Source organism: Scyliorhinus torazame, chromosome 29, assembly GCF_047496885.1.
Source record: "Scyliorhinus torazame isolate Kashiwa2021f chromosome 29, sScyTor2.1, whole genome shotgun sequence".
NCBI classification, from domain to species: Eukaryota; Metazoa; Chordata; class Chondrichthyes; order Carcharhiniformes; family Scyliorhinidae; genus Scyliorhinus; species Scyliorhinus torazame.
In genome coordinates, this window is record NC_092735.1 from 24,524,006 (window position 1) to 24,549,515 (window position 25,510).

At 54.7% G+C, this 25,510-nt stretch overlaps 1 protein-coding gene across 2 annotated transcripts in view; it reads left to right on the forward strand.

Annotated features, from left to right (window-relative positions):
- LOC140403940 (serine/threonine-protein kinase BRSK2-like) overlaps nucleotides 1–25,510 on the forward strand; it is a 498,437-nt gene that overhangs the window by 346,170 nt on the left and 126,757 nt on the right. The window lies entirely within an intron of this gene.

The following is a 25,510-nucleotide window of genomic DNA, read 5'->3' on the forward strand; positions in this document are numbered from 1 at the left end:
GTCTTTGCACAGGTGACATCTACAGTGTGAGTCAGGGTGTACATATCATGGGCGGGATTCTCCACTACCCAGCGGGGCGGGGGGGTTCTGGCGTAATGGAGTGGTGGGAACCACTCCGGCGTCGGGCCGCCCCAAAGGTACGGAAGTCTCCGCACCTTTAGGGGCCAAGCCCTCACCTTGAGGGGCTAGTCCCGTGCCGGAGTGGTTTCCGCTCCGCCGGCCAACGGGAAAGGCCTTTGTCGCCACGCCAGCCGGCGCCGAAAGGTCTTCGCCGGGCGGCGCATGCGCGGGACGTCAGCGGCTGCTGACGTCATCCCCGCGCATGCGCAGGGGAGGGGGTCTCTTCCGCCTCCGCCGTAGTGAAGACCATGGCGAAGGCGGAAGAAAAAGAGTGCCCCCACGGCACAGGCCCGCCCGCAGATCGGTGGGCCCCGATCGCTGGCCAGGCCACCGTGGGGGCACCCCCCCGGGGCCAGATCGCCCCGCGCCCCCCCCCCCCCCAGGACCCCGGATCCTGCCCGCACCACCTTGTCCTGCCGTTGAAAAGGTGGTATAATCCACGCCGGCGGGAGAGGGTTGACAGCGGCGGGACTTCGGCCCATCGCAGGCCGGAGAATCGCCGGGGGTGGGCCCGCCGACTGGCGCGGCGCGATTCCCGCCCCCGCCGAATCTCTGGTGACGGAGAATTCGGGATACCGTGGGGGCGGGATTCACGCCAGCCCCCGGCGATTCTCCGACCCAGTTGGGGGTCGGAGAATCGCGCCCCATATAACGTGGCTAAGAGCTAGTCTGGTTCAGTCAACCAGATTAATCACACTAGGTTAGCAGAGAGTCAAACTCACAGAGGATTGTGCTAACTGTGTGACAGGTTCAATAAATCATATTGAACTAACTTCAAGGTGTGGAGTATCTCTCAGGTAAAGCTGCACCCAGTTGCAGCCCGTGTTATCTTACTGTGCTTAACACGACATGATACCAGGCGACTGCAGTCCCTAGGTGATTTGCCTCAATCTGTTCCGTGACGACCAGCAAATGTATCCCGGCACCATGGAGAAGATCCAGGCTCCTCAACAGCTGCGGACCTCTGGCAATCTCAGTGCCAACTGGCGGACTTTCAAGCAAAGGTTTCTGCTGTACATCGAAGCCTCAGACCTCGAGGGTGCGTCTGATACAAGGAAGATCGCGCTTCTCCTCTCAACTGCGGGGGATCAAGCCATCCAAATCTTCAACTCGCTGAACTTCACTGAAGGCCAGGACAAGACAAAGTTTCAGACCATCCTGGATAAGTTCGATAGTCATTGTGAAGTGGACACCAATGAAATCTTCAAGCGCTATATATTCAAACAACGTCTTCAAGGTAAAGATGAATCTTTCAACTACTTCCTAACTAATCTCCATCTACTAGCGCTGTCCTGCAACTTTGGTGATATTGCTGACTCCATGATCAAGGACCAAATCGTATTTGGAGTTTACTCTGATCCTCTGAGAGAGCAGCTTTTAAAAATCAAGAATATGACTCTGCCAGTCGCGATTGGAAACATGTACAGTGCATGAGCACGCCAAAAACCGGTATTCCCAATATAAATCGGCTGAAAAGGAGAAACTTGCCTCCCACGAGGCAGAGAGTGTGCAGGCCATCGCCCGGATGCAGCGCCTCAGCCTTTATTGAAAGCGGCCATTTTGCGCGCTCTTCCCGGAGCCCCACGCGTACGAGTGGGTCGATGAAGCAGCCGATTACCACTCTGCGCAGGTGCGAATGTCTGCCGACTGCTCTGCGCGTGTGCGACGACGCACGGAGCGTAACGACGTCATGACGTTCCCGAACTGCGGCACCGCCCACTTAAAGACACACTGCCCTGCAAGAGGCAGGCGCTGTTTAAATTGCGGGAAGCCTGGACACTATGTAGCCTTGTGCAGGTCTGCACCACCAGTCAAGGGCCAGCGCTCCCAACTCCAACGCAGGCCCATTCGGAGTGTCCAGCAAGGTTTACAGGATTCTGATCCTGGCAGTACAACGGATCCAAAGGATGACTGCCTGGAGTCCCCCTACCATGTGGGCATCATCACCACACGTGAACATGCCTCACCGACATCATCACGACGCCTGCCCATCCTCAGTGGATTCTGCGGACCAATGGCGAGCGGTGATGCAAGTAAATCAATGCTCGATCCAGTTCAAGCTGGACACAGGTGCGTCTACCAATCTCCTTTCACAGGCAGATTTCAACCGCATCAAGAAGCCACCCAAGCTCCTTCCAGCAGCCTGCCAGCTCCTGGACTATAACGGCAATGCCATCACAGCACTGGGATCCTGCCATCTGCTCGTCTCCAACAGGAGCGTTCACGCAAGGCTACGGTTTGAAATCGTCAAGCCAAACAGGGCCTCTCTGCTCGGCGCACATGCATGCAAGCAGCTACACCTTGTGCAGCGGGTCTACACAATGAACTCCCCAACGTGGATCTTAAAGCCGGCATTGATGACATCCTAGCTCAGTATCCGGGTGTGTTCGATGGGATGGGCACTCTGCCATATCGGTACAAGATCCTGTTACGGCCTAATGCCACGCCTGTGGTCCACGCACCACACCGGGCCCCGGCTCCACTGAAGGAGGGCCTGAAGGCACAGCTCAAGGCTCTTCAGGACCAGGGCATCATTTCTAAAGTTACGGAACCGACGGACTAGGTCAGCTCGATGGTATGTGTGAAATCTATGCGCATCTATATTGATCCCAAGGGTCTCAACCAGAATACAATGCGGGAACACTACCCCATCCCGAAGCGGGAGGAACTCACAAGTGAGATGGCAAACGCCCGGATTTTCACAAAGCTAGATGCGTCACAGGGATTCTGGCAAATCCAGCTGGATGAGTCCAGCAGAAGGCTCTGCACCTTCAACACACCATTTGGCAGGTACTGGGACAATCGTATGCCGTTTGGCATTGTCTCGGCCTTGGAGATCTTCCATAGAATCATGGAGCAGATGATGGAGGGCATTGAAGGGGTTCGTGTGTATGTGGATGACATTATCATTTGGTCCACAACCCCTGAAGAGCACATCTCTCGTCTCCAGCAGGTTCCCGCCGTGTCCATGCCAATGGCCTCAAGCTGAATAGGGCCAGGTGTTGCTTTGGCATGTCAACACTGAAGTTCTTGGGTGCCCAGATATCTCAACAGGGTGAGCGCCCGGACACAGACAAGGTCAAGGTCGTAGAAGCTATGAAGACCCCTGAAGACAAGAAGGTGGTACTGCGTTTTTTAGGCATGGTAAACGTCTTGGGCAAGTTTATCCCAAACCTGGCTTCACACACCTGGTGAAAAAGTCCACTGCCTTTGAGTGACAGGCAGCTGATCAAGCAGAGTGGTTGGAGCTGAAAGCCAAGCTCACCACTGCACCTGTATTGGCATTTCTTAACCCTGACAGGGAAACAAAAATCTCGACAGATGCGAGCCAGGACGGCATCGGCGTGACGTTGCTCCAGCGCGATGACACCTCCTCCTGGGCACCGGTTGCCTACGCATCACGGGCGATGACACCCACCGAGCAGGGGTATGCCCAAATTGAAAAGGAATGCCTGGGCCTGCTTACTGGAATTCTCAAGTTCCACGATTATGTCCACGGCCGGCCGAGGTTCACTGTCGAGACGGACCACAGGCCTCTGGTCCACATTGTCCACAAGGACCTGAACGACATGACACCCCGGCTGCAGCACATCCTCCTCAGACTCTGGAGGTATGACTTTGAACTCGTGTACACGCCTGGCAAGGAGCTCATTATTGCGGATGCCTTGTCCCGCTCCATAACCTTGCCTGTGACCCGCCGGCATTCATCCAACAGATCGAATCACAGGTGCAGCTGTGGGCCAGCAACCTCCCGGCGTCGGATGAAAAGGTGATCCGCATTCGCGAGGAGACAGCCAAAGACCCGCTCCTGCAGCGTGTCATGCGCCACCTCGCCGATGGCTGGCAAAAAGGGCAGTGCCCTCAATTCTTCAATGTGAAGGACGACCTGATGGTAGTTGATGGCCTCCTCCTCAAGCTGGACCGCATTGCCATTCCACTCAATCTCCAGATCTTGGTGCTCCGGCAAATCCATGAGGAACATCTGGGTGTCGAGAGGTGCAGGCGCAGAGCCAGGCAAGTTGTCTACTGGCCTGGGATTAGTCAGGATATCTCAAATATGGTCCTCAACTGTCTGACCTGTCAACGCTTCCAGCCAGCACAGGGCAAGGAGACGCTTCAGCAGCACAAAATCGTGACCGCCCCGTGGTCCAAGGTGGGCATCGACCTCTTTCATGCCAATGGTCATGATTATGTGTTAATCATTGAATATTTTTCTAACTACCCAGAAGTTGTGAAGCTATCGGACCTCACATCCAAGACCGTCATCAAGGCCTGTAAGGAGACGTTCTCCAGACATAAGAACATTAGAACTAGGAGCAGGAGTAGGCTATCTGGCCCCTCGAGCCTGCTCTGCCATTCAATGAGATCATGGCTGATCTTTTGTGGACTCGGCTCCACTTTCCGGCCCGAACACCATAACCCTTAATCCCTTTATTCTTCAAAAAACTATCTATCTTTATCTTAAAAACATTTAATGAAGGAGCCTCGACTGCTTCACTGGGCAAGGAATTCCATAGATTCACAACCCTTTGGGTGAAGAAGTTCCTCCTAAACTCAGTCCTAAATCTACTTCCCGTTATTTTGAGGGTATGCCCCCTAGTTCTGCTTTCACCCGTCAGTGGAAACAACCTGCCCGCATCTATCCTATTTATTCCCTTCATAATCTTATATGTTTCTATAAGATCCCCCCTCATCCTTCTAAATTCCAACGAGTACAGTCCCAGTCTACTCAACCTCTCCCCGTAATCCAACCTTTTCAGCTCTGGGATTAACCTAGTGAATCTCCTCTGCACACCCTCCAGTGCCAGTACGTCCTTTCTCAAGTAAGGGGACCAAAACTGAACACAATACTCCAGGTGGGACCTCACTAACACCTTATACAATTGCAGCATAACCTCCCTAGTCTTAAACTCCATCCCTCTAGCAATGAAGGACAAAATTCCATTTGCCTTCTTAATCACCTGTTGCACCTGTAAACCAACTTTTTGCGACTCATGCACTAGCACACCCAGGTCTCTCTGCACAGCAGCATGTTTTAATATTTTATCATTTAAATAATAATCCCTTTTGCTGTTATTCCTACCAAAATGGATAACCTCACATTTGTCAACATTGTATTCCATCTGCCAGACCCTAGCCCATTCACTTAGCCAATCCAAATCCCTCTGCAGACTTCCAGTATCCTCTGCACTTTTTGCTTTACCACTCATCTTAGTGTCGTCTGCAAACTTGGACACATTGCCCTTGGTCCCCAACTCCAAATCATCTATGTAAATTGTGAACAATTGTGGGCCCAACACTGATCCCTGAGGGACACCACTAGCTACTGATTGCCAACCAGAGAAACACCCATTAATCTCCAAAGGCATGGTATTCCACTCACTGTCATGAGTGACAACGGTCCTTGCTTCAGCAGCCAAGAGTGGTCAAGATTTGCCCAGATGTATCAGTTTCATCACGTCACTTCCAGCTCGCATTACCCACAATCCAATGGGAAGGTTGAGAAAGGGGTGCACATAGTGAAGCAGCTCATCTGCAAGGCTGCGGATTCTGCTTCTGACGTCAACCTGGCGCTGCTTGCGTACAGGGTAACCCCTCTGTCTACCGGCATGTCACCGGCTCAACGCCTGATGAACAGGGACCTGCGGATGACTCTTCCAGCCATATACTTGCCTGACCTGGATCACCTCCCGATTCTGCAGATGGTGCAGAAACTCAGGGACCGGCAAAAGCAGAGCTATGATGCTCATGCCACTGATTTGCCTGTGCTACTCCCGGAGGATGCTGTTTGGAACAAGCTACCTCATGGAGGCTGGTCAGCTCCAGTTGTTGTTGTTCGACAGGCTGCTCCCTGATCGTATGTTGTCCGTATGGCTGATGGCTCTGTTGTGCGGCGCAACAGACAGGCACTGCGCACAGTTGCCCGCCCGCAACTACACTCTTCGTTGTTTCCATCCGTTATTGTGCCACTTCCTGATACCTCGAACCACGAGGCCACCAGTCTGGCTTCAATCCCGCCTATCAAGGCGCCGTCGTCCCCACCGCCACCTCTCCGGCGGTCGACCAGGATCTGACGCAAGCCCCAGAGACTGGACTTATGAACACTTGTTTTGTTTGCTATGTTCTGTTTTCGCACCTTAGACACCTGTTTTTACATGTACATATGTTCCCATCTGCTACTGTATGTAAATAAGTTGGTTTTTCGGCCTGCATTTGTAAATACTTTCACATAGGCGATATAAAAACATTTCAAAAGGGGAGATGTCATGATATGCAGACATAAGAACATAAGAACTAGGAGCAGGAGTAGGCCATCTGGCCCCTCGAGCCTGCTCCGCCATTCAATGAGATCATGGCTGATCTTTTGTGGACTCAGCTCCACTTTCCGGCCCGAACACCATAACCCTTAATCCCTTTATTCTTCAAAAAACTATCTATCTTTATCTTAAACCATTTAATGAAGGAGCCTCGACTGCTTCCCTGGGCAAGGAATTCCATAGATTCACAACCCTTTGGGTGAAGAAGTTCCTCCTAAACTCAGTCCTAAATCTACTTCCCCTTATTTTGAGGCTATGCCCCCTAGTTCTGCTTTCACCCGCCAGTGGAAACAACCTGCCCGCATCTATCCTATCTATTCCCTTCATAATTTTATGTGTTTCTATAATGCATGTAATGAGATACAAACAGGCAGCTAATGAATACAGAGAACAGGACATAACCAATCAGCAGGCAGAACACTTGGGGGTGGTTCCTCACTATAAAAGGCACGAGGCGACTTCCGGTGGCGTGGGCGAGCAGGGCGGCCGCAGCAACAAGAGCTCCCGCCGGTGGCCGCGATTTGCCGGTTAAAACCCGGCGAAGAACCCCGCGCGGGTGTCGGGCGGCGGGGGCTGAGGCGCTGGGCCCAGCGTGGCGTCGAGGTCAGAGCAGCGGGGGCGGAGCTACGAGGAGGCCGAGGCGGTAGGCCCGAGGCCAGGGCACTATGTAGGGAGGGTGCTTCACGTCGGATGGCTCCCACCTAGGAGGAAGAAAGAAGGCTGAAGCCTGGTCCCAGGGGAGCGCTGGGTGAATGCAGAGGAGAAAGAAAGAAGGTTTAAGGAAGTTTGGTAAAAGGTTTTTTTTCTCTCCCCTTTTTTTTCAAAAAAAGAATAAGTCTGATTGATGAAGGACAGGAGGGTGAAGGGGGAGAGAGGAGAAAAGAAAGAAGATAAAAAACAATAAGCCGCTAAAGGATGCGAAAAGCAGCGTCGAAGAAAGGAGGAAACGCGGGTTCGCCGCCGAATGAGAAGACGAGCAAAACTGTTGACAGGATGGCGGAAGCCGAACTGCAAGGTGGGGCCGCACTACTTACGGTGGAGAAGATGACCGAGGTGATGGCGGTGGAGATGGAAAAACAGTTTGCGAGGCACATGGAGGCCTTGAGGAAGGAGACGGCGGTTGTGTTGAGGTCATTGGTGGAGGAGGCAATCGGCCCGGTGAGGGTGGCGGTGGCAAAGGCATCGGCCGAGGTGAGAGAGCAGGGCGAGAAGATGAAGGAAGTGGAGGAGGCCGTGTCACAACACAGCGACCAGGTCGTTTCGACGGGGGACGAGCTGCGGAGGGTGATGGAGGTTGACAGAGGACTCCGAGCAAAGCTGGAAGAGGTGGAAAACCGCTCAAGGCGGCACAATTTGGGAATTGTGGGCTTGCCCAAAGGGACAGAGGGCCCAAGGCCAACGCAATACTTCGCTAAGAAGTTGGCGGAGCTGATGGGGGAGGGGGAGGGCCCCACCCTGTACGAGGCGTTCGTGAGGGCAGAAGGCTTTGGACAGACATGAAGAGTGGAACTGGACGAGAGACTGTGGACTGTGAGCAGCTGGAAAATGTATAAATGTTACAACTTTCTTTTCACTGATTTGTATTGCAATTTACTTCTCTTTGCATTGTTACAGAGTTCAAGTTAATGGCGTTCTGTGTTATGTTAGTGAATTGTAGGGGTTGGATTGTTGGGTTTGTTTTGGTGTTTCTTTCTCTGGGTGGAAGGGGACGAGAGGTCTTGGCGGGGGGAGCCACCCGCGCTAGCTAACTAGAATCAGTTAGTGAACGGGGGTGAGGTGAGAGGAGGGCTGCGGACGTTGGAGCCTGGATAGCAGGCTTCAATGGGCCTACGAGGTTAGCGAGACGGGGGAAGGGATGGATGTTGGGGGATGTTTTTGTAGGGGGGGTTCTTGGGAGGGGGGTAAGGGGTTCGATGTTAACAATGGACAGGGGCGGGTCAGGCTTACGGGGCAGGGCCCGGTGGTATGGTGATGGTGGATAAGAAAGGTGGGGGTGGGTGAGAGACCCCCAGTAAGGATAGTCACGTGGAACGTGAGAGGGCTAGGAGGTCCGGTCAAGAGGTCAAGGGTGCTTGCACATCTTAAAAGTTTGAAAGCCGATGTAGCAATGCTGCAGGAGACTCACTTGAGGGTGAAGGACCAGGTGAGACTTAAAAAGGGCTGGGTTAGCCAAGTGTTTCACTCTGGATTTGATGGAAGGGCTCGAGGGGTAGCGGTGCTGGTCAGCAAAAGGGTACGCTTCCAGATGGAGAAGGTGGTGGCAGATCAGGGGGGTAGATATGTGATTGTGGCAGGGGCGCTGGAGGGGAGATTAGTGGCGCTGCTAAGTGTATACGGTCCCAATTGGGACGATGTGGGATTCGCAAGGAAGGTATTTGGGGTCACTCCGACTTGGACACGCATGAGCTGATTGTGGGGGGGGACTGGAACTTGTGCAGGAGCCAAGGTTGGACAGATCATGGCAGCGCTCGCTGGTCCCATCAGGGGGGGGGGGGCGAAGGCGCTGGCTGGGCTAATGGTGGAAATGAGAGGGGTGGACCCTTGGAGGTTCCTGCACCCAAGGGAATGGGAGTACTCGTTTTTCTCAGCGGTCCATAAGGTATACTCGCGAATCGACTTTTTTGTGGTGGGGAAGGCTTTGCTGGCTGGAGTCAAGGGGTCGGAATACTCTGCAATTGCAGTGTCAGATCACGCTCCACATTGGGTGGATATGGTTCTGGAGAAGGGGGCAGTGCAGAGACCGGGGTGGAAACTGGATGTGGGGCTTTTGGGGAACCAAGTGTTCTGTGAGAAAATTGAAAAGGTAATTAAGGAGTATGTAGGTTTCAATTATACGGGTGAGGTGTCGAAGGCGGTCATCTGGGACAAGAGTGAGTATTTTGTGGTGTCTCGACCGGGGGTGGGGGCAGGGGCGGGGGGGCTGCCATTCCGTAGGGCAGGGACTCATTTTAGGTATCTGGGGGTGCAGGTTGCCCGGGAGTGGGGGAGGCTTCGCAGGTACAACATCACTAGTTTGGTGGGGAGAGTGAAAGCCGATCTGGCAAGGTGGGACGGCCTTCCTCTGTCACTGGCGGGTCGGGTACAGGCGGTTAAAATGAATGTGTTGCCGCGATTTCTGTTTATTTTTCAATGCCTACCGATTTTCCTGCCAAAGTCTTTTTTCAGGGAGATTGAGGGAAGGATTACCTCATTCATATGGGGAGGGAAGGTGGCCAGAGTGAGAAAGGTGCTGCTCCAGAGGGGAAGGCAGGCAGGGGGTTTGGGTCTCCCGAACTTGTTGTACTACTACTGGGCGGCGAATGTGGAGAAGGTGCGGAGCTGGGTCAGAGGGGTTGATTCTCAGTGGGTCAGAATGGAGGAGAGTTTGTGCAGGGGGTCGGGGCTGAAGGCACTAGCAACAGCGCCGCTCCCGATAGCTCTGGGGAAATACCCAGGGAGTCCGGTAATAATAGCTTCATTGAAAATCTGGAGGCAGTTTCGCCAACACTTCGGGTTGGGGGTAGGGTCAAGGGAAATGCCAATTCGGGGGAACCACAGATTTGAGCCAGGGAGGTGGGATGGAAGTTTTTGGAAATGGGAGGAGAAGGGGATTAAGATACTAAAAGATTTGTTTCTTTGGGGTCGGTTTGCAGGATTGAGGGAGCTGGAAGCAAAGTATGGGCTGGAACAGGGAGAAGTGTTTAGGTACATGCAGGTTCGGGATTTTGCCAGGAAGGAGATACAGAGCTTCCCAGAGGAACCGGCCTCCACATTGCTGGAGGAGGTGCTGACGACAAGGGGACTGGAGAAGGGGGCAGTGTCAGCGGTGTACGGAGCTATTCTGGAAGAGGATAAGGCACCACTGGAAGGGATCAAAGCAAAGTGGGAGGAAGAGCTGGGAGAGGTTATAGAGGAGGGGGTCTGGTGTGAGGTGCTCCAGAGAGTGAATGCCTCCACCTCATGTGCGAGGTTGGGGCTGATACAGCTGAAGGTGGTATATAGAGGGTTGAGGTTTGGGGGTTGGTGGGCGGATGGGATCGTTGTTATTATGGGGATTGACATATCTTGCTGATTATTGTTTATTGTTGATGGGTGTAAATGCGGGAGAAAATGTGAAAAAGGAGGAGAATAAAAATATTTTTAAAAATAAAAATAAAAGGCAGGAGGCACTCACTGCCTCTTTCCACTGGTGACGTCTACAGTGTGAGTCAGGGTGTACATATCATATAACTCCTACAGCACGTGGCTAAGAGCTAGTCTGGTTCAGTCAGCCAGATTAATCACACTAGGTTAGCAGAGAGTCGAACTCACAGAGGATTGAGCTAACTGTGTGACAGGTTCAATAAATCGGACTGAACTAAGTTCAAGGTGTGGAGTATCTCCCAGGTAAAGCTGCACCCAGTTGCAGCCCGTGTTGTCTCAGTGTGGTTTAGTACAGGGCTAAATCGCTGGCTTTGAAAGCAGACCATGCAGGCCAGCAGCACGGTTCAATTCCCGTACCAGCCTCCCCGAACAGGCGCCGGAATGTGGCGACTAGGGGCTTTTCACAGTAACTTCATTTGAAGCCTACTTGTGACAATAAGCGATTTTCTTTTCATTTCATTTCAGGGTGCTTAACACGACAGCGGGCGGGCGGGGGTAGGCGGGATGCAGATTTGAGGTTACTATTGGAGCAGCCATGATCTTATTAAATGGCGGAGCAGGCTCGAGGGGCTGAATGGCCCACCCCTGCCTCTTGGATGTGTGTTTGTATGCCGCCTGGTTACAGTGGAAACAGTTCATAGTCACTCTGAGCGGCAGCGACTCCACAATCTGACCAATCCTTGTGCAGTCACAAGATTTGGGATCTGAATTAGGCCCTCGACCTATTGGGCCTGTTTGTGGCTATCTCATATTTCTACCCACTTTAGGCCCAATACAAGGAACAGTTTGTCCACATCAATCTCTCCATCAATTTGTAAAGGCTTCTTTTCTTGTCTCCCTTCCTTTTAATGAGCCCCCAGATGGCTGAATCCTTCCTGGTGTTTGTTCTCCAGGTGCTTCAATGCCTGTCTGCAGTATTGAGTGCAAAACTGTGCACAATGCTCCGAGTGTCACATTAACTCCCTGCCTTCGGGATCTATCCCTTTAGAAAGAAACCCCAGGAGTGTGTCTCCCTCCTTTCCGGATTTAGCTGTGTGCTTTTAGCAACTTATTCCCTGTATTTCCAAATTCCCGATCTCCTCTACCCCGTTTTGTTTCTAATCTTCCAAGGGACACGTGACCTCCTTAATTATTCCTCCGACAAAACAAACCTCCTTACTGGTGAGATTGAAGTTTGTTCATCTGCCCACTCGCTCTGTAAGCCATTTATGTTGTTTTGCCGTGTTACTCGTCACAGAATGCAGATTAAACCTGTGAGCTGCCAGGTTTATAACCAACCTTTGGTTACCAGGATGTCCCTTGAAATTTCCTTGCCGATGTTGTGCTGTCTAGGTTTGTGAGATTTGGTGCTGGCTTCTGCGGACCCTGTTTGGAACCCAGTATCGGACCCACACCCCACCCAGTATCGGACCCACACCCCACCCAGTATCGGACCCACACCCCACCCAGTAACGGACCCACACCCCACCCAGTACCGGACCCACACCCCACCCAGTACCGGACCCACACCCCACCCAGTATCGGACCCACACCCCACCCAGTATCGGACCCACACCCCACCCAGTATCGGACCCACACCCCACCCAGTATCAGACCCACACCCCACCCAGTATCGGACCCACACCCCACCCAGTATCGGACCCACACCCCACCCAGTATCGGACCCACACCCCACCCAGTATCGGACCCACACCCCACCCAGTATCAGACCCACACCCCACCCAGTATCGGACCCACACCCCACCCAGTATCGGACCCACACCCCACCCAGTATCGGACCCACACCCCACCCAGTATCGGACCCACACCCCACCCAGTATCGGACCCACACCCCACCCAGTATCGGACCCACACCCCACCCAGTATCGGACCCACACCCCACCCAGTATCAGACCCACACCCCACCCAGTATCGGACCCACACCCCACCCAGTATCGGACCCACACCCCACCCAGTATCAGACCCACACCCCACCCAGTATCGGACCCACACCCCACCCAGTATCGGACCCACACCCCACCCAGTATCGGACCCACACCCCACCCAGTATCGGACCCACACCCCACCCAGTATCGGACCCACACCCCACCCAGTATCGGACCCACACCCCACCCAGTATCAGACCCACATCCCACCCAGTATCAGACCCACACCCCACCCAGTCTCGGACCCACATCCCACCGAGTACCAAACCCCCTCTCCCAACCCAATATCGGGCCGTACCCCACCCAGTTCGGACCCGCTTCCCCCTCCTCCCAGGTATCGAACTCACCCCCACCCCCCCACTCAGAATCAAAACCACCACCCCCCCCCCCTTTGGGTATCGAACCCACCCCCACCCAGTGTCCAACCAACCCCCGAACAGTATCGGACCCGCATCCCGCCCAGCATCAGACACCCCCCCAACTCAATATTGGACCCGCTCTCTCCCATACCAGCCTCCCCGAACAGGCGCCGGAATGTGGCGACGAGTGGCTTTTCACAGTAACGTCATTTGAAGCCTACTTGTGACAATAAGCGATTTTCATTTAATTTCATTTCTCTGCCCCCTCCCCAGTATCGAACCCACCCTCAGCCAGTATTGAACCCCTCCCATCTACTATCAGACCCCCAACCCAGTATCAGACCCCCCCAACCCAGTATCAGATCCCCCACCAGGTATCGAACCACCCGCCCAACCAGTATTGGACTCGTACCCCTCCCAGTATTGAACCAACTTTCCACCTAGTATCAGACACGCACTATGGCCGGGATTCTCCGCCGGCAGGATTCCCCATTATGCTGGCGCCCGGGGGTTTTCCCGATGGCGTGAGGATGCCCCACAATGGGAAACCCCATTGACTGGCCTGCGTAACGGAGAATCCCACCGGCCGGCCGGGGCAGAAATGTGGCATGGCGGGGCTGGGCGGGGCGGAGAATCACTCCCCATGTCTCACCATTGTTGAGATGGTGCTGAGGGAGTGTTTAACTGAATCTCTATTTGAGCTGGGCTGGTGTGTGTGTGTGTGTGTGTGGGTGGAGAGGGGGGGTGGTTGCGGGTCAATGCAGAAACCTACAGCAGCAACGGTGCTGGGGCACGGGCACGGCGGCGCAGTGGTTAGCACTGCTGCCTCACGGCACCAAGGACCCCGGCTCTGGGTCACTGTCCGCGGGGAGCTTGCACACTCTCCTCCCGTGTCTGCGTGGGTCTCGCCCCCACAATCCCCCCAAAAAAGATGGGCAGGGTTGGCAGACTGACCACCCTAATTGGAAAGAAAAATGCTCAAAAAAACATTCCCAGGGCAAATGCCGGCGTGTGGTGTGAGCAAACTGCCCAGCCCGCCACAGGCACAGGGTTCATGTGAGGAGAGGGAGAGACAGAGAGAGCGACTGGTAACTGAAACACTGAATACAGTTGATCGGGTTGCACAGACTCGGAGCTCGAAGCCGGGCACCTCCAATCTTTGCGGTTTATTAAGGAGGAGGAGGGGAATTCTCCGCAGTCAGCAGTGCAGTTCCCGGTCACAAGATAGATCGAGCAGTTCTGCCTGGCAGCAGTTATTATTAAGGGAGGGTGAGAAGGCAGCTATCCGATGATTATTTGTTTCAGAGGTCCTCCCAGTGCTGCCGTTTAATTTCCCATTAGTCAAAGCAAGGGCCTCCCAATTTTTTTTTTTTTTTTGCAATCAATTATTTTAAAGCGTTCTTTCAAAACACAACTCCTCCCCCCCCAATCAGGTGGGCTCTGCTTTCTGGTGACGCCCCTCCGCAGACAATGCCCGTGTCAGGGAACTGTGCCAATATTCCCCTCCCCAAGGCAGGTCATGCAGGTGGACGATGGGGAGAACATAGAAAATAGGAGAGGGAGGAGGAGGCTATTCAGCCCTTCGAGCCTGCTCCCTCGTTCTTTTAAAAAAAATAAATTTAGAGTACTCAATTCATTTTTTCCAATTAAGGGGCAATTTTAGCGTGGCCAATCCACCTACCCTGCGCATCTTTTGGGATGTGGGAGTGAAACCCACGCAAACACGGGGATAATATTGGCACGGTAGCACAAGTGGATAGCATTGTGGCTTCACAGCGCCAGGGTCCCAGGTTCGATTCCCCGCTGGGTCACTGGCTGTGCGGAGTCTGCACATTCTTCCCGTGTCTGCGTGGGTTTCCTCCGGGTGCTCCGGTTTCCTCCCACAGTCCAAAGACGTGCAGGTTAGGTGGATTGGCCGTGATAAATTGCCCTTAGCGACCAAAAAGGTTAGGAGGGGTTATTGGGTTACGGTGGAAGTGAGGGCTTAAGTGGGGCGGTGCAGACTCGATGGGCTGATCATCCAACTCGATAGCCTGACCCTGCCTCCCCCCCCCCCCCCCCCCCCCCCATATCCTTTGAAACCCTTCGTCCCAATGCTTTATCTAACTGTTTCCTGATTCTCCGCCCCGCCACGCCACCTTTCTGCCTCGGCCCGCCGGCGGGATTTTCCGTTTCGCCGGCCGGTCAATGGGGTTTCCCACTGTGGGGCAGGCCCACGCCGTCGGGAACCCCCTGGGCGCTGGCAACACGGAGAATCCCGCCGGCGAAGAATCCCGCCCACAATATTTTGGCCTGAACTGCTTCCTGTGGTAGCAAATTGCACAGGCTCACCGCTCTCTGGGTGAAGAAATTTCTCCTCATCTCTGTCCTAAATGGTCTCTCTACCCAGTATCCTCTGACTCGATGGGCTGAATGGCCTCCTTCTGCACAAAATGTTCTATGTTTGACCCCTGGGGTGCGATTGGGGGTTGGAGAATCGCCGGGGGCTGGCGTGAATCTCGCCCCCGCCATGTCCCGAATTCTCCGCTACCAGAGAATCGGCGGGGGCGGGAATCGCACCGCGCCGGTCAGTGGGCTCCCTCCCGGCGATTCTCCGGCCCGCAATGGGCCGAAGTCACGCCGCTGTCAACCCTCGCCAGCCGGCGTGGATTGAACCACCTACCTTAATTGCGGGAGCAGACGGGGCAGGCAGGCTCTGGAGTCCTGGGGGGTCGCGGGGCGATCTGGCCACGGGGGGGTGCTCCCACGGTGGCCTGGCCCGCGATCGGGGCCCACTGATCGGCGGGCGGGTCTGTGCCGTGGGGGCACTCTTTTTCTTCCGCCTTCGCCATGGTCTTCACTATGGCAGAGGCGGAAGAGACCCCCTCCCCTGCGCATGCGCGGGGATGACGTCAGCAGCCGCTGACGCTCCCGCGCATGCGTCGCCCGGTGAAGTCCTTTCGGCGCCGGCTGGCGTGGCACCAAAGGCCTTTCCCGCCAGCCGGCGGGGCGGAAATCATTCCGGCGCGGGCCTAGCCCCTCAAGGTGAGGGCTTGGCCCCTAAAGGTGAAGAGAATTCCGCACCCTTGGGGCGGCTCGACGCCGGAGTGGTTCCCGCCACTCCATCCCGCCGGGACCCCCCGCCCCGCCGGGTAGGGGAGAATCCCGGCCCTGGTTCTGGACACCCCCACCATCGCAAACATCCTTCCTGCATCTACCCTGTCCAGTCCTGTTAGAATTTTATAGGATTCTAAGAGATCCTCCCTCATTCTTCTGAACTCCAGAGAGTACAATCCTAACCGACTCAATCTCCCCTCATGCGTCAGTCCCACCAACCCAGGAATCAGTCTGGTAAACCTTCGCTGCACTCCCTCTGGAGCAAGAACATCCTTCCTCAGCTAAGGAAACCACAACTGCTCACAATACTCCAGGTGTGGCCTCACCAAGGCCCGGTATAATTGCAGCCAGACATCCCTGCTCCTGTACTCAAATCCTCTCGCTATGAAGGCCAGCATACCATTTGCCTTCTTCTGAATCGGGTCTAAACTATCCCGCTTCAATGCGGTAAAGCCCTCTTGGATGACCTTCAGCAAATGCTTCGTTGTTGGCTGGGCTGTCTGCCCCGGGGTCCGGACATCGGCCATATTGTCCTCAGCAGCTGCTTCCACACTGCCCTCATTTGTTCACTTCTTCAGCTGTTTGCCATTCTTTCTGCTTCTTAATTCCATCCACCTAAATCTGGAGTCAGTGCCCGAGTGTCTACGCCTTCAAACCCAGCGCTCAAAAGTTCAAAAAAGTTGGGGAAAATGGCCCAAAAGTCCGACCGGATCGAGAGTCCCCAAATGTGCGACTTACTCCTCCATAGCTGCCACCATTTGCCTTCTTTACCGCCTGCTGTACCTGCGCGCTTACCTTCAGTGACTGGTGCACGAGGACACCCAGGTCTCGTTGCACAGTCCCCTCTCCTAATTTATGGCTATTCAGTTAATAATCGGCCTTCTCCTTTTTGCTGCCAAAGTGGACAAGCTCGCATTTATCCACATTATACTGCATGGGCCATTCGTTTGCCCACCCACTCAACTTGTCCAAATCACGCTGAAGGATCTCTGCGTCCTCCTCGCAGCTCACCCTCCCACCCAGCTTTGTGTCATCTACAAATTTGGAGAAATTGGGCTGGATGCTCCGGCCGTTGACGCCGAGATCGCGTTCGGCGATCGGCCAATGAATCCCCGTTTACGCCAAAATCGTCACCTGAGGCCTACCCCCGATGCTTCGCCCCCACTGGGCCAAGTTCTCGGCGGCGTGGGTCACTCAGGTTATTTATTTTCGTGAACCAGCTCCGCCACAGTCGGGGGGGGGGGGGGGGGGCGGGGGGGGGGAGCCGTTCCACGAGCGGCGGGGGGGGGGGGGGGGGCTTTGGCGGGGGCTGGGGGCACTGGTGGGGGGGTGGTCCAGGGGTAACGAGGGGGGGTTGCTTGGGTACGGCCTGTGGCAGACCATGGCTGCAGGCTGCCGCCGTCCGAATGCGCAGCCACGGACCCGGCAATTCTACTTTTCTACCCATCTCAATGCACTGTCCCTAATCCCGTGAGCTTTAGTTTTACACTAATCTCTGATGTGGCACTTTGTCGAAAGCCCCCTGATGTGAGGCAGGAGTTGTGCTGCTGAGGTTGGCCCTGGAGTCCCCCAGGATTTGAAGATTATTCTCCAGGACACTGCTGTGTGTGCGATCCCGGAGAAAAATCAGCCGGACATTCAAAAAAAAACCCCATTTTGTTGTGTGGAATTCTCCCCAAACATGACGCCGGTCCGGATTCCCCTGACCCCAGCCGAGTGTTTCCCGGTGCCGTGCCGATCACTGGCGGCCGGATTTTCTCTTCCCGGTGAGAAGCCCGCCAGCTGACCAGACGCAGTTCCCATTGCACTTTCTCCACATTTAGGCATCTTTTTGGAGCTTCTCGCCAGGAAAGAGATGTGCAGGTTTTAAAGATGGCAGGCAGGCTGGTTCCTTGGAGGTGGGGTGCCGTTTGAAAAGGGGGGGGTCATGATCTCCAGGCAACTCTAATAGTTACCCCGCCCCCACTCACCGGAGAGACCCCCCTCACGCACAGGCTTCAGGCCCCCCCCACCCCTCCCGCCTTCGCTGGGACCAGTGCACCCTCCCCCCAAGTGACCAATACCCTGCTGTGCGCCCCCCCCTCTCTGTTCCCCCTTCAGGCCTCCCCACTTCACGTCCCCGTTCCCCTCTCTTCAGGCCTCCCCTCAAGACCCTCCCTCAGTCCTCCCCCATAGCGGCCGTGCCTCTTCACAAGCTCCTTGGCTCCCTGGCACCGCACCCTGGCAGCGGCCCTTGGCCACTGCCCTGCCCTGGCACCAACCACCTGGGGGCTCCATTAGCCTCCGAGGGCCCCCCACCCCCAGGCATGATTATCATGTCCGGTCTCTATTGATCCCCGTCTGTCTCGCGCTACCCCAGTGCCGGCGGTGAATCCCGGGAGCCGGGAGACTCGGCTGAAACCCGCCAGTGCATATTATAAATACTCATTTAACTGTGCGAGCCTGGGCGTGGACCAGATTGCGTCTGGTGCGACTTTCCGGCAGTATCGTGTTGAGGGATTCTCTCCCTATTCTCCGGGAATAGTGAGAAGTATGCCAGGCGCTACGCGGGAAGAGAACCGCCCCCGTTGTCACTTTATTTGAACAAGGGTGCCACGGTGGTTAGCACTGCTGCCTCACGGCGGCAGGGACCCGGGTTCGATTTCGGCCTTGGGTGACTGTCTGTGTGGAGTCTGCACGTTCCCCCTGTGTCTGCGTGGGTTTCCTCCGGGTGCTCCGGTTTCCTCCCACAGTCCAAAGATGTGCAGGTTAGGTGGATTGGCCGCGCTAAATTGTCCCTTAGTGTCCAGGGATGTGCAGGTTCGGTTACAAGGATAGGGCCGGTGGATCGGGGAGGGGGGTGGACCTGGGTAGAGTGCTCTTTCAGAGGATCAGTGCAGACACGATGGGCTGAATGGGCTCCTTCTATGATCATTTCTCTTCACCGGATATTAAAATTTTTAAAATGGGAGGGGGGGGGGGGGGGGGAAAGGGTGTTTGGCTGATGGTGAGGCGTCATCCAATCCAGTTGTTGTCCGATTGGCGTAGGATGGCCGGATGGACTTGTTGGCCAACAGCTGGAGCGTGGGGATCGAATCACGTGAGGAGACCTCCAGGAATACACTGAACCACTGTAGACGACACCAGGCAGTGCCCATGGGGCCAGCTCCTGGCAGGAGTCAATGTTGGCCAGGAGAGGGAAAAAAAAAAGGGTGGCAGCCTTCTGAGCTGGTGCTTTGTTCCATATGGGAAAGGAAATTACTTCTCGCCCATTCCCAATCTCCGGATATCCCGAAGGGTCTTACTTACGAGGGAGCAGCTTCCGAAGTGTAGTCAGGAGTCTGCACAGCACGACCCCACAAACATCGACCAGATAACGACCAGGTGGGTTTTTTTTTGAGGGATAAGTCGGCTGGGATGCGGGGGGAATTCGCCTGCTCCTCTCCTCCGAGAGACGTCCTCCTGGGAGGCCAATGGGGCCTTGTCTTAACCGCGCCACACTTTGCTCCTGTGGGTCGAAATTCCAATCAGGTCAGCTGTGATCTTATTGAATGGCGGGTCAGGCTCGAGGGGCTGAGTGGCCTACTCCTGCTCCTGATTCAGAGGTCCGTTTGTACTTTATTTGGTTGAAGGAGCTAGACGAATATAGGTTGCTGTTGTTATCACATCCAAAATACTGCATGCCCAACAGCGTGGACCCTCCCCCAGCGCGACCCTCCCCCAGCGCGGCCCACCCCCAGCGCGGCCCACCCCCAGCGCGGCCCTCCCCCAGCGCGGCCCTCCCCCAGCGCGACCCTCCCCCAGCGCGGCCCACCCCCAGCGCGGCCCTCCCCCAGAGCGGCCCTCCCCCAGAGCGGCCCTCCCCAAAGCAGCCCACCCTTAGAGCGGCCCCCCCCCCCAGAGCGGCCCAACCCCAGCACAGCCCTCCCCCAAAGTGGCCCACCGCCAGAGCGGCCCACCCCCAGAGTGGCCCACCCCCAGAGCGGCCCACCGCCAGAGTGGCCCACCCCCAGAGCACCCCTCCTCCAGCGCGGCACACCCCCAGCACAGCCCTCCCACAGCGCAGCCCACCCCCAGCTCGGCCAGACCCTCCCCCAGCGCGGACCTCCGCCAGAGCGGCCCACCCCCAGAGCGGCCCTCTTCCAGCATGGCCCTCCCCCAGCGCGGCGCTCCACAAAGCGGCCCTCCCCCAAAGCGGCCCTCCACCAGAGCGGACCTCCCCCAGAGCGGACCTCCCCCAGAGCGGACCTCCCCCAGAGCGGACCTCCCCCAGAGCGGACCTCCCCCAGAGCGGCCCTCCCGCAGAGCGACCCTCCCCCAGAGCGGCCCTCCCGCAGAGCGGCCCTCCTCCAGAGCGGCCCTCCCCCAGAGCGGCCCTCCCCCAGAGCGCCCCCCCCCCCAGAGCGCCCCCCCCCCCAGAGCGGCCCCCCCCCCCAGAGCGCCCCCCCCCCAGAGCGGCCCCCCCCCCAGAGCGGCCTACCCCCAGAGCGGCCCACCCCCAGCGCAGCCCTCCTCCAGCACGGCCCACCCCCAGAGCAGCCCTCCCCCAGCGCGGCCCTCCCCCAGCGCGGCCCACCCCCAGCACGGCCCACCCCCACCGCGGCCCACCCCCAGCGCGGCCCACCCCCAGCGCGGCCCACCCCCAGCGCGGCCCACCCCCAGCGCGGCCCACCCCCAGCGCGGCCCACCCCCAGCGCGGCCCACCCCCAGCGCGGCCCAGCCCCAGAGCGGCCCACCCCCAGAGCGGCCCACCCCCAGAGCGGCCCAGCCCCAGAGCGGCCCAGCCCCAGAGCGGCCCACCCCCAGAGCGGCCCACCCCCAGAGCGGCCCTCCCCCAGAGCGGCCTACCCCCAGAGCAGACCACCCCCAGCGCGGCCCTCTCCCATCGTGGCCACACACCCATCTCCTCCAGTGCAGGGAGGGCAGGATTGGGCTCAACTGTGACCCCCCACCTGGCCAAATAGCTGTCCGATTATGAAAATATCGGCTACCGGTGCCTGTGAACCAGGACCCCAGGTAGCTAATAGGCAGGGTAAGGTATCTGGAATATTAGTTCTCATTACACATTTATTAAATCAAATAACTAATAAATCTCTTGTTCAACACGTTGAACCGATGTATCACGCATATCACCATCGAGAAAGTGAGTTCTGGATAAGATCAGTGAACGTTAGGACATTGTGCAGGATCCAATCTCAATATATACTGGGGAGAATATATCAATGTTGTTTCCTGGGCCTCTGCTATCAAAGTATCAAAGATTCCTCTTTCACTTTTGGGTAAAATAGCCATATCTGGTGAATCTCGCAATAGAATTAAGAACAAACAAAGAACAAAGAAATGTACAGCACAGGAACAGGCCCTTCGGCCCTCCAAGCCCGTGCCGACCATACTGCCCGACTAAACTACAATCTTCTACACATCACAAGCAGGATCACAAGTTGAGTATTACCCACACTGCGCCAAGGTGAATCGATGCTGTTGTGTTTGAGCAATCAACTGAATCCTCCAATTAGTGACGTGAGAGTTCATGTTACCTGATAATTATATGGAGCTTCTGTTTATTCAGCAGGGTAAGGATTACTCTGTGTAACTGGACAGAGTCCCTGTTTATTCAGCAGGGTAAGGATTACTCTGTGTAACTGGACAGAGTTCCTGTTTATTCAGCAGGGTAAGGATTACTCTGTGTAACGGACAGAGTTCCTGTTTATTCAGCAGGGTAAGGATTACTCTGTGTAACGGGCAGAGTTCCTGTTTATTCAGCAGGGTAAGGATTACTCTGTGTAACGGACAGAGTTCCTGTTTATTCAGCAGGGTAAGGATTACTCTGTGTAACGGGCAGAGTTCCTGTTTATTCAGCAGGGTAAGGATTACTCTGTGTAACTGGACAGAGTTCCTGTTTATTCAGCAGGGTAAGGATTACTCTGTGTAACGGGCAGAGTTCCTGTTTATTCAGCAGGGTAAGGATTACTCTGTGTAACGGACAGAGTTCCTGTTTATTCAGCAGGGTAAGGATTACTCTGTGTAACGGACAGAGTTCCTGTTTATTCAGCAGGGTAAGGATTACTCTGTGTAACGGACAGAGTTCCTGTTTATTCAGCAGGGTAAGGATTACTCTGTGTAACTGGACAGAGTGCCTGTTTATTCAGCAGGGTAAGGATTACTCTGTGTAACGGGCAGAGTGCCTGTTTATTCAGCAGGGTAAGGATTACTCTGTGTAACTGGACAGAGTTCCTGTTTATTCAGCAGGGTAAGGATTACTCTGTGTAACTGGACAGAGTTCCTGTTTATTCAGCAGGGTAAGGATTACTCTGTGTAACGGGCAGAGTTCCTGTTTATTCAGCAGGGTAAGGATTACTCTGTGTAACTGGACAGAGTTTCTGTTTATTCAGCAGGGTAAGGATTACTCTGTGTAACGGACAGAGTTTCTGTTTATTCAGCAGGGTAAGGATTACTCTGTGTAACGGGCAGAGTTCCTGTTTATTCAGCAGGGTAAGGATTACTCTGTGTAACAGACAGAGTTCCTGTTTATTCAGCAGGGTAAGGATTACTCTGTGTAACGGACAGAGTTCCTGTTTATTCAGCAGGGTAAGGATTACTCTGTGTTACGGGCAGAGTTCCTGTTTATTCAGCAGGGTAAGGATTACTCTGTGTAACTGGACAGAGCTTCTGTTTATTCAGCAGGGTAAGGATTACTCTGTGTAACGGACAGAGTTCCTGTTTATTCAGCAGGGTAAGGATTACTCTGTGTAACGGACAGAGTCCCTGTTTATTCAGCAGGGTAAGGATTACTCTGTGTAACTGGACAGAGCTTCTGTTTATTCAGCAGGGTAAGGATTACTCTGTGCAACGGACAGAGCTCCTGTTTATTCAGCAGGGTAAGGATTACTCTGTGTAACGGGCAGAGTTCCTGTTTATTCAGCAGGGTAAGGATTACTCTGTGTAACGGGCAGAGTTCCTGTTTATTCAGCAGGGTAAGGATTACTCTGTGTAACTGGACAGAGTTTCTGTTTATTCAGCAGGGTAAGGATTACTCTGTGTAACGGACAGAGTTTCTGTTTATTCAGCAGGGTAAGGATTACTCTGTGTAACGGGCAGAGTTCCTGTTTATTCAGCAGGGTAAGGATTACTCTGTGTAACAGACAGAGTTCCTGTTTATTCAGCAGGGTAAGGATTACTCTGTGTAACGGACAGAGTTCCTGTTTATTCAGCAGGGTAAGGATTACTCTGTGTAACGGGCAGAGTTCCTGTTTATTCAGCAGGGTAAGGATTACTCTGTGTGACTGGACAGAGTTCCTGTTTATTCAACAGGGTAAGGATTACTGTGTGTAACTGGACAGAGTTCCTGTTTATTCAGCAGGGTAAGGATTACTCTGTGTAACGGACAGAGTTGCTGTTTATTCAGCAGGGTAAGGATTACTCTGTGTAACGGGCAGAGTACCTGTTTATTCAGCAGGGTAAGGATTACTCTGTGTAACGGACAGAGTTCCTGTTTATTCAGCAGGGTAAGGATTACTCTGTGTAACGGACAGAGTTCCTGTTTATTCAGCAGGGTAAGGATTACTCTGTGTAACGGACAGAGTTCCTGTTTATTCAGCAGGGTAAGGATTACTCTGTGTAACGGGCAGAGTTCCTGTTTATTCAGCAGGGTAAGGATTACTCTGTGTAACGGACAGAGTTCCTGTTTATTCAGCAGGGTAAGGATTACTCTGTGTAACGGGCAGAGTTCCTGTTTATTCAGCAGGGTAAGGATTACTCTGTGTAACGGGCAGAGTTCCTGTTCATTCAGCAGGGTAAGGATTACTCTGTGTAACGGACAGAGTTCCTGTTCATTCAGCAGGGTAAGGATTACTCTGTGTAACGGGCAGAGTTCCTGTTTATTCAGCAGGGTAAGGATTACTCTGTGTAACGGGCAGAGTTCCTGTTCATTCAGCAGGGTAAGGATTACTCTGTGTAACGGGCTGAGTTCCTGTTTATTCAGCAGGGTAAGGATTACTCTGTGTAACGGACAGAGTTCCTGTTTATTCAGCAGGGTAAGGATTACTCTGTGTAACGGACAGAGATCCTGTTTATTCAGCAGGGTAAGGATTACTCTGTGTAACGGACAGAGTTCCTGTTTATTCAGCAGGGTAAGGATTACTCTGTGTAACGGGCAGAGTTCCTGTTTATTCAGCAGGGTAAGGATTACTCTGTGTAACGGGCAGAGTTCCTGTTTATTCAGCAGGGTAAGGATTACTCTGTGTAACGGACAGAGTTCCTGTTTATTCAGCAGGGTAAGGATTACTCTGTGTAACGGGCAGAGTTCCTGTTTATTCAGCAGGGTAAGGATTACTCTGTGTAACGGACAGAGTTCCTGTTTATTCAGCAGGGTAAGGATTACTCTGTGTAACGGACAGAGATCCTGTTTATTCAGCAGGGTAAGGATTACTCTGTGTAACGGACAGAGTTCCTGTTTATTCAGCAGGGTAAGGATTACTCTGTGTAACGGGCAGAGTTCCTGTTTATTCAGCAGGGTAAGGATTACTCTGTGTAACGGACAGAGTTCCTGTTTATTCAGCAGGGTAAGGATTACTCTGTGTAACAGACAGAGTTCCTGTTTATTCAGCAGGGTAAGGATTACTCTGTGTAACGGACAGAGATCCTGTTTATTCAGCAGGGTAAGGATTACTCTGTGTAACGGACAGAGTTCCTGTTTATTCAGCAGGGTAAGGATTACTCTGTGTGACTGGACAGAGTTCCTGTTTATTCAGCAGGGTAAGGATTACTCTGTGTAACGGACAGAGTTCCTGTTTATTCAGCAGGGTAAGGATTACTCTGTGTAACGGGCAGAGTTCCTGTTTATTCAGCAGGGTAAGGATTACTCTGTGTAACGGACAGAGTTCCTGTTTATTCAGCAGGGTAAGGATTACTCTATTAACAGGATGGAATTCCTATTTTACAGAGCCGGGAAGTATAGTGAGCATTCCTGAATCTCATTCTCGGTGGGTATCACTGCGCCCGCTCAGTGCCAAGTATCCAGACCGCCCAGGCGGAGTGACCGAGTTACGGGAGTCACCGATTGGCTGGAACTGTGCGAGGATGATGCTGATTTGTGGCATCGCAGACATCGGGCAGGATTCTCCGCTGGCCGACGGCGGAATCACGTTCAGCGAACGGCCGGAGAATCCAAGTTTCCGACCAAATCGCGGGCGGAGCCGCTTGCGCAATGCCCCGCCCCCTTCAAATCGGCGCACTCTCCGAGTTTGGTGCGCCACGTATTGACGTTGATTGAGGCCCGCCACCCCCCCCCCCCCCCCCACCGATGTTCCGCCCCCGACGGCGTGGGGTCTCCCATGGTCTCACCCGTCGGGCATACAGTCGGGGAGGGCCGATCCGCGGGCAGGGGGGACATTATTGGGGGCACTGTGGGGGAGAGGGTCGCCGGCCAAAGGGGGGGGGGGGGGATATTTTGCGGGCCGGGTCTGCGAGTGGCCTCCGCCGCGTCGCTCGGCGCGGCCGCTGCGGGCCGCCGCCATGCGCATGCACGGCCTCGGACCCGGCAATTCTCCGGGGCGTATCGGCAGCTGGGGCTCTCTGCTGCCTCCCTGCTCAC